This window comes from Acomys russatus, chromosome 13 (genome assembly GCF_903995435.1).
Source record: "Acomys russatus chromosome 13, mAcoRus1.1, whole genome shotgun sequence".
NCBI lineage: Eukaryota > Metazoa > Chordata > Mammalia > Rodentia > Muridae > Acomys > Acomys russatus.
The window spans coordinates 60338085-60347998 of record NC_067149.1 but is presented as its reverse complement, the minus strand read 5'-3'; positions in this window follow the sequence as shown (position 1 = coordinate 60347998).

The window sequence follows — 9914 nt, the reverse complement described above, 5'->3', positions numbered from 1 at the left end:
GCTTGGCGGCTAGGGCCTTTATTTGCTGTGCTCTCTCCCCAGCGCACCCTTCACTCTTTTCTTTATTCATGTATAACTCCACTGTTACTGTATTATGTATTTTTTTTCTCACTAGTTTGAATAAATAACACTGGTATTGGGGGGGGGGCGGGTCTCTTGGTTGTTTCTTTTTCTAAATAGAGGGCTAAATCAAGAGATTGAAGACTTAAGACAGAAGTTTGTTTGCCAGAGCGAAGCATACACCAAAGAGCTTGGAGTGGGACACCGTGAAGGAACAAACAGGGAGCAGTCCACAGAGTTCAGTGTTGTGGATTTTAAAGACAGTTTTGCATGAATACTTAGCAGGTGGGTAGCTTTCTCATGGGCAAGATGACCCATTTTCCCTCTCAAATCATGGAGAACCATCTCTCCCTTTGGTTAGTCCTTCCATTGATCGCTTAAACGAGGATAAAAACAAGTGGGCCGAGGAACAAAACCACCCTGTTGGCATCACTTCAATGAAGCATGCAGGCTTCTTTTTTTTTTTTTTTTTTTTTTTAGTGTATGTGTGGTAACTGGGGTAGTGCCCGGTGATCTTAGAAACAACCGAACTGCTCAAAGGGGCAGTGGCCATGCAGAGACAGTGCTGCGAATAGATTCCAGTAACCTCACATCTAACCGCCTACCCAGTAACAACCCCACTGTCATTCTTTCTCGTTCCACTTCATACATCGCTGCGCACACGCACGCACACACACACACACACACTGCTACCGCAGCTACTACAACTCACAGGCAGTAATGAGTTGCTTAAAAAAACAGTTATGTCTTCAATGTTTATACCGTGGTGACAGATGAGTGACTGATGGTCAGTGGGTGTCAGCAAATGGTTATTTACTAGTGAGATGGATTGGTGAATTTCTGGTGGCAGAATATAAAAGACACACTAAGTTAAGACAGCATAGTGGGTCATTATATTTGGAAATATGTTCACTTAGTGCTCAGTGGGTGTCGCTGAGAATGTAACTGATAAACAGGCTCTTTTTTTTTTTTTTTTTTTTTTTGACTTTTAATGACAGTGCAGCTGGAGAGAGAGGTCAATCCACTGAGGTACAGTTCTTGCCATGTCTTTAAGTTACTTGCCTGATGTAACTGTCATCTCAGAGGCTTACAGCCTCCCTCTGCTAACCTAGGCCTCGTCCTGGAAGCTTCTAGCCTCCATACAATCTTAGCTAGGCCTAGAGTGTTTTCAGCTTCTGAGACTTACTGCTGAATAAAGCTCACTGTTTCTAGCCCTTTCTGAATTCTGGCTAGCTAGTTCAACTCAGCTGTCTGGCTTAACAGTCCTCTCTAAGCTGACTGAGTCAAACTGGCTACTCTCAACTTTTGACTGAGTTGCTCTGCTTGGCCTCATACTGACTTTGGCACTATGTTCAAGTCTTCTGGCTCCTCACTCTATGGCTTACTCTGCCTTCACCTGTGTCTAGCTTGTTCTCTCTTCAACCTGTCTCCGTAAAACTCTCCCGGTTAAACTGCCTCTGACTTCCATGAACTGAACTGCCACAAACTCAACTACACTACAGGGCTTCTCAACTCACTGACTCAACTGAACCACCTGAACAGAAATGACTAGAACTCAGAGATCTGCATGCCTCTGCCTCCTGAGTACCACCACACCTGGACCTAATCATTTCCTTACCTGAAACTTGCTCTGTACCAGGCTGGCCTTGAACTCCCAAGATCTGCTAGCTTCTGTCTCTGGGCATTAAAGGTGTGCATCCTATTCTACCCAGATCACACAGACCTTGAAGGTCTTTGGATTTGATCTCATTCCAGAGCAGCCATGTTCTGAATTAAATTCTTCTACAGCCATGCAAGCATGAGGCCCTGAGTGTGATCCTCGGCACCCACATTTAAAAAAAAAAAATCTGTGTATGTTGTGGTGGATGCTTATACTCCAGCACTAAAGGGTGAGGAAGATACTGATCCCTGGGGCTTGATGGACAGCCAGCATAACAATCGGTGAATTCCAAGTACCAGCGAGAAAAAAACAGCAGGTCATTCTTCCGGTTCCTGAGAGGATGGACCAGGGGATCAGAAATAAAGAAGACAAGAAAGTTGGGTGGAAGAGTTTTTGTATGAAGCTCTGTCTTCTGCTAACCAAGTTTATTAAGAAGAACATCATCTTATATACTGTTTGCAGGGAGGAAATGGAACAGAGAAAGCTATCATGCAATGGGACAAAGTCAGGCAGTGTTGCATAAAGGGAACACAGACTAGTTCATGTGTACCACAGACCAAACACACACTGGCCCGGGGCTCATAACTCCAGTTGCTTTTGGGGGGGGGGGAAGGGGGGAGTCAGGTTCTTACAAACTGAAACCTTAACTCTTTGGAAGTCCTGGACCTTGCCAAGTCTGGCCCTGGGCAAAGACACAGACTTAGTAATTCCCTTTCTCCTTTCATGGGGCCTCTGAGAAAACCTTGGGTCAGCCTGGTTCCCAACAGTGCATGGTTCTGGAGGCACAGTACCTAAGATTGACTTTTGCACACCACGCATGCACACACTACTTTTAAAGTAGATATCAAGCATATGTTGGGCATTATAATAGACATTTTAGAAGAGACACAGGGAAAAACAAATGGACAAGGGACCAATAAATCATATCTACATGGAGAAATCTATTGATGACAAAGATGCTCTCTGTGGATCAATGTGGAAAGAAATTCCATAAATAGACTATCCATTTGGAAATGAATGAAATCAGATGTCTACTTCATCACTAGATGAAATATGAAGTATTCCATACATAATGGTTATTAATTTGGGATTTTATTATCATTGTTCATCATATGTTTATGCATTAGGAGTCTTATTGCTTCTTAAAAGCCTTTGATTTGTTTTACTTTTTAGTTTTTTTCCTTGATGTACAATCATCGTACACAGTTATGGAATACAGTGATACTTTGATTGGAGATCACACCAGAGTGCTGAGCATAGGAATTATCTCTATGGCTTCAGTGTCTCCTAGGGGTGTGTTGTGACTGAATCTGCGGATGATAGCATGGGGAACTGGGAGAAATGAAAAGGCTGGCCTATAAGTCTTTGGATCCTTGTGGGCATGCCCTTGGAATAGATTGGGGGAGTATAAGATCTTGTGCTCTCTCTCTTTCTCTCTCTCTCTCTCTCTCTCTCTCTCTCTCTCTCTCTCTCTCTCTCTCTCTCTCATTCTAGATGACAGTATAAGCTCCTCCACACATTTTTGCTGTAATGGCTAGATTTAAGAAAACAAACAACAACACAACCCTGCCGGCCCATCTTTCTCATGGCAATAACAGGCTGCTTCCTATTTATGTACAGCAGGAAAATACCTCTGTGGCCTGTGACATGTAGCTTATGCCAAATCACAGGAATAGCTGCCTCATCACCTTGTCATAGGATGCTAGTTCACCCAAATACTTATTAACCCACCATAGGCATCCCAGTCTACCCACACTCAAAAGGCACAGGACATTTCTACTTGGGGAGGACTCGTAAGGGCTGTCTTAGTATTCTTTCTCTAAACAAATATTGAATAATAAGGATAGTTGAGGATGCTCTTGCAGAGGACATGAATTCAGTTCCCTGACACACTCAGGCTGCTCACAACTACCTGTAACTCTAAATTGAGACGGATCTGGCTTCTGGGCAGCTGCATTCATGTGCACGCTCACTTACTGGAACACCTGGCTAAAAATAAATCACAGGTAGTGGTGGATCACACTTTAATCCCAACACTTAGGAGATAAAAGCAGGTGGATGTCTATTAGTTTGGGGCCAGCCAGGTCTACCTAGTGAATTTCGGGCCAGCTAGGGATACAGAGTAAGACCCTACCAAAAAAGAAAATCTTTAAAAAAAAAAAAAAAAAAGTTCAGTCATAAGAATACATGATACGTGTATGATACAATTAAAATCACTGCAGTAGACACACATCCCTGATTCTGCTGTGTTTTCTTGATTATGTCGTCTATTTGCCTCAGGCAACAATGTAGTGATCCATCTCCTCAGTAAACAACTACTTACTGACCATTCACAAATCACTGGTTACTCTTCTGACTCCAGACTACCGGTGTTGAAATGCTACTTACGGGGCTCGCTGTCTGCAGTCATGTGTGTGGTACTTCATAGGGTCTCACTCTGTAGCCTGAGCTGGCAGCTGGCTTGGAACCCACAAGGTAGTCCAGGCTGGCCACTAACTCCTAGTCATCCTCCTGCCTCTGCCTCCTGAATTCTGGGATCACAGGCATAAGCCATCGTGCCTACTGGTGTCTTTTCTTCTAATTCAGTGTGCCCTATTCTACATCACTCACCTTTAGCAGTTCTCTCAGTTCAGCCCATTATTTATGCAGGAGCAGCACGGTGTGTGATTTCTTTTCCCCTGTGTCACACTGGGATTGTTTTGGCTATATCTTTAGAAATCTACCTAGGAAAATGAACACGCATGGTGGTGGCAGGAAAAAAGTTGATTTTCTTGTGGGAAATGTCAAGTGGAGTGAGAGGCCTAATATAGACCCTTCGAGGACTTTTTTAAAATTTCTGCGGTATGTATATGTTTTTCAAGACACAGTCCCTTGGGGTTAGCCTTGGCTATCCTGGACTCACTATGTAGACCAAACTCACAGTGATCCGCCTGCCTCTGCCTCCCAAATGCTGGGATTAAAGGCGTGCACCACCATGCCCAGCTAAAAATATTTATTTAATTTTTCCATGTAGCCTTGACTGTCCTGGACTCCCTTTGTAAACCAGGCTGGCCTTGATCTCACAGAGACTCTCTGCCCCAGCCTCTGCCCCTGCCCCTGCCCCTGCCCCTGCCTCTGCCATTGCTTCTGCCTCTGCTTCCCTGAGTGCTGGGATTTCAGGCGTTTAGTGTGTACAGGTATACATATGTGGATGTTAGAGGACCACATGAGGGAGTCCGCTCTCTCTTTCAACCAGGTGCAAAAGATAGACTTGGTTGCAAGTGCCCTTAGCCATTGAGCCATAGTGCCAGCCCTTTCTAGATTTTTAAATTTCAGGACACGGTCTCTTGTATACTAGGACGGACTCAAACATGCTATGATGAAGATGAGCTTGGACTTCAGATGCTCTGCCTCTCCCTCCAGTGTGCAGAAATCACAGGGCCCTGGAGATGGAAGTCCAGGCTTCATCCACACCAGGCAGCACGCTGTACCAACTGTGGTACATCCGAGCCCTTTATCCTTTTGATTTTTGAGTGTAATTTTCATTTTAGACATTGAGTCTAAAAACATGATTTTTTAGTAACTGAGGTTGGCCTTTAACCTCTTCCTGATCTTCCTGCCTCTCCCTTCTAAGTCAGTGGGTTGATTTTGTTGAAAAGATCAGCTCTTGGTTTTTGTTTTGTTTTTAGTGGAAATAATGGAGATAGAAATAGAGGCTAGGATAAAATAAGATCCCCTTTTCACCAACATTCCTCGCATACTCCTGAGAAGGAATAATATATTGTTAGAAAAAATCTATGTGAGGCCTGTCCTACTTTCTCTGAACAACTCATAGGGGTGATTTCTAGCCCCAGTGATAGTTTGTGTAAAATGGGTGGGTACTCAAGATAAAAGAAGGACCTAATTTGTGCCTTCTGTGGATGACTTCTGGGAAGTAAAGTTATTAATGTAAACATTTTGGTCCTTAAACAAATCAGGTGGGGAAAAGAAGCAGTGCTCATGAAAGAAGAGACCAGCTAGCAGGCAAGTGCTCAGCAAGTACGGAGCCAGAACCCACAGGGATCCTTGGACAAACTCAAGTGCTTCTCTGGCTACCCAGGGGCCGAGGATAAAGGAGAAATCTCAGTTATTATCCTAAACAAAGCCTGGGTGGTTCAGTCATGGGGAATGACTTGTCTTTTCTCTATGTGAAAAGAAAGGCATAGAGAGCATCTTGTGTGCTGTATACATACATGCCCCACTACAACCAGGTAGGGCCCTGAGGGGCAGGTGCCAGCAGTGTCTCAGGAAGTTAGGGTGTGAGAAGAGGAGTTAAGGAAGAGTTAAACAAAGGTCCATCCTCAGAAGGGCCCAGAAACAAAGGCCCCTGAGCTTTCCCTGCTTCTGCCTTCCCTTCTGTAGTAAAGGAGCAAGGATGGGGGTGGCTGTGTTTGCAGTGTAGTGGTAGAACGCTTATCTAGACTACAGCCCTGGTTTTTAACCTCAGCACAGCAAGAAGAAACAGGAAGAAACAGGCAGATGAAGTTGCACTTCTCAGGCAGTTTTGGCCAACTTGACACGAACCTAGATACACCTGGGAAGAGGTGTTCTCCACTGAGGAACTGTCTCCAGCAGATCGGCCTGCTGGCACATCTGTGGGGCATTTTCTATATTGTTGATTGAGGTGGGAGGGCCCAGCCCACTGTAAGCAATGTCTTCATTGGGCCTGGACTACATAAGAAAACCAGGGGAGGACCTGGGCATAGTGGCACACACACTTTTAATTCCAGCACTTGGGAGGCAGAGGCAGGTGGATCTCTGTGAGTTCGAGGCCAGCCTGGTCTACAAATCGAATCCAGGACACTAAGGGTTATGACACAGAAGAACCCCGTCTCAAGAAACAAAACAGAAAGCAAGCCAGGGGAGCAAACAGGAAGCAGTATTCTTCCATGGTTCCTGCCTGCAGCTTCCTGCTTTGTCTTCCCTGGAGGGTTGGTTGTAATGCTTTCTGCCCGCAGGTGACATCGGTCAGTGTCCAATGGCAGCAACAAGAAGGCTCGCTAGGACACAGGCTCTTTACACTCACTGGCAATGATTATTTAGCTGCGGATAAAAAGTCCCTTAACTTGACATCTCAGTCCTCGCTTATTTCTAAAGATGGAGCAGAACTCCTTAGGGACTTATCCAGTCAAAGTAGTACCGAAAGAGCCCTTCCCTGTCGCCCGTGGACTTCCAGGTCCAGTCAGGAGGCACTTGAGAAGAGACAACTCCACACAGATGAGAGTAACACGGGTATTAAAGCTACTAAACAGAAAGAGAGAGAAGTTGAGTGGAAGAAACGACAACTTTAGAAGAGAAAACCATTAGAAACTGGGAGCTGGTCTGTAGCCAGAGCTCCGAGGAGTGCTAACAGACCAGCAGGTTGCTGTGCTGTTTAGCAATAAATGATGTTGTGAGCGCTGCTGCTGCTGCATGTGTTGGGGGAGGAAAAAAACTGGAAACTGGATTTGACTGCTTAGGATTGATGGCCACAGGGATGAGAAACTGACCTGAGGGATTTGGGGTAAATGGAAAGCCACCCACAAACAAACAAGCAAGGCCAAGCCACTCTTTTCCATACGACCTCCTGCGTGACCAACAGGACAACCAGATGAGGGAAAAAAAAAAAAAAAAAAAAAAAGAAAAGAAAAGAAAAGAAAAAAGAAAGAAAGAAAGAAAGAAAGAAAGAAAATAGATTTGCAGGGCTGAAGAGATGGCTCAGCCAGTCAAGCACTTGCCTACAAGCAAGAGGACCAGAGTTTGGTCGGCAGAGCCCACCTTAAATAGACGGGTGCCCAGGGGTGTGCTAAGAGTCCCAGCGCTAGAAAGGGAAGGAAATCAAAGCCCTGGAATTTGCCAGCCTAGACTCACGGATGAATTCCATATAAACAAGGTGGATGGCCCCTGAAAAACAACATACAAGGTTGACATCTAGCATGTGCACACACACACACACACACACACACACACACACACACACACACACACACAGCGCGTCATGCCTACTTCATCACAGACAGTGGAAAGGTGAAGTGGGCACTTTACCTACAATTACCTCCACTGCGGGTATTTACAAAGGGGCAAAGAGAAAAATATACCCAGCCAGTTTGCACCTCTCCTCGCATGGATCTAAAAGAAAGGTCATTAATGCAGATTTCCACCTCCCCCACACACCCAGCTCACCTGGGTACCTGGCTAGTCCAGCTGCCTTTCTGAATGCACTGCCATCTATCAGGGCCCCATTCGAGAACAAGCCTTGGTTTTTGGTTTTTTTTTTCTGTATCTTTTGTTCAATTAACTGCCAACCTGTGTCAGTCATAGGCGTTAAGTAGCTACTACACACGCTCCGCCGGCTCCTATCGTTTCCCATGTGATTTGTGCTGAACCCTGCGCAATGGTATTTCCGCCTCGAGTTTCATCTCTCTGTAGTCTGGGCATGCTCACACCAAGAGACACAACTGTAGCATGTGAGACACTCTTAGAGACGGCCCATCCCCTAGATCTTGCCTTAGTTGGTTTGTACTGGTAACCGGTAAATAGCCTTGAGATGGAATCTTTCCTTTGCGGCGGTGCCTGGCCTAGAACTCGCTGCCTAGAACAGGCTGCCTTGAGTCTTGGAGCATTCCTGCATCTGCTCCCCTAAGGGCTAGAATCCACATACCAAGACACCCGGAAAGCATTTCAAAGCCCTCTTGAGGCTGCCAAATGTACACCAGTATTCAACAGCTACGGTTTCAATCTGCACTCTCGTGTGTATAGATTACTGTATAACAAATTTTGTGGCCTGTGAATCTAAGAATGTCAGTCTAGCACCCCAGTTCCCAGTGGCTGTGTGAGCAATGTAACCAGCTGGCATGTAACCAGCCCGAGCTCCTCCTGCTCTCCTGTTGGACATTTGAGTCCGTGTCCCACTCTACAGCCCAGGCTGGACAGAACTTCACCATGTATCCTAGACTGGCCTTAGAACTCATGGCAATCCTCCTGCCTCGGCCTCCCAAGTGAGGATTGTTCTCCCAGCCACTCTCCTGGAACTGTACAGTTCTAGATCCATTTCCCAACATCATTAAGTTACTTGGAATTTCCTGAATAAATGATAATACCACTTAACCCCACATAAGTATATTTCGTTATGATCCAGGTTAAATAAATTTATTCAAATTGTAGCACATTTTAATTGTATTTTTTAAAGATGTATTTATTTATTATGTATACAGTGTTTTGCCTGCATGTACACTTGCATGCCAGAAGATCTCATTATAGGTGGTTGTGACCTACCATGTGGTTGCTGTGAATTGAACTCAGGACCTTTGGAAGAGCAGGCAGTATTCTTAACCTCTGAGGCCCTTTACTTGTATCTTTTAAAACATAATGTAGCATTAAAAATTTAAAGTTTTACTTAAAATAAAATATTTTTGATGTCAATCATGTGAACACGGGAATTCATATTTAAAAGGCTGAGAGACTTCATTACAATGCTGTCATGTTTGTCTCTAGGTAAGAGGGCTATTAAGTTTTATTTTGTTTATATTCTTTTATAGTTAGACATTTTCTACACTGTCATATATCATACTTTCAAACAGAAAAATAATCTATTTGAATATACATACACATATTTATATACATGGTTTTTTCGAGCCAGGGTTTCTCTGTGTAATAGCCTTGGTTATCCTGGACTCACTTTGTAGACCAGGCTGTTCTCAAACTCACAGAGATCCACTTGCCTCTGCCTCCAGAGTGCTGCAATTGCAGGCGTGCACCACCATGCCTAGCTCCTATTGAATATCTTTAAAATATCTAGTATTACTTGATTCCTGTAATGTTTGGTTAGTTAATAGCACAATTGAGACAATATCTAGGAATAAAATTTTACATGAACAAATTAAAATTTTCCCCTTAGCCACTAGATGGCGCTCGTTCAACATCTATCACACAATAATTTGCTAAGGCCAACCTTCAAGCATCGTTTATTTACCCAAGGAGTTTCATTTCTCAAGCAACGAATTGTAATATATTGCTTACATTTAGAAGATTTTAAATCTGCAACGAAATATAGCTGTAATAATTAGAATTCAAATGAACCTTTCACAGACACCTCTTACTTATTGATGTCAAATACTTTTATCCAATTAGGCCCAAATGCCACTTAGGTAGTCACAAAGATTCCCTTCACCCTGGCATTTTTTTTTTCTTTTTTGCT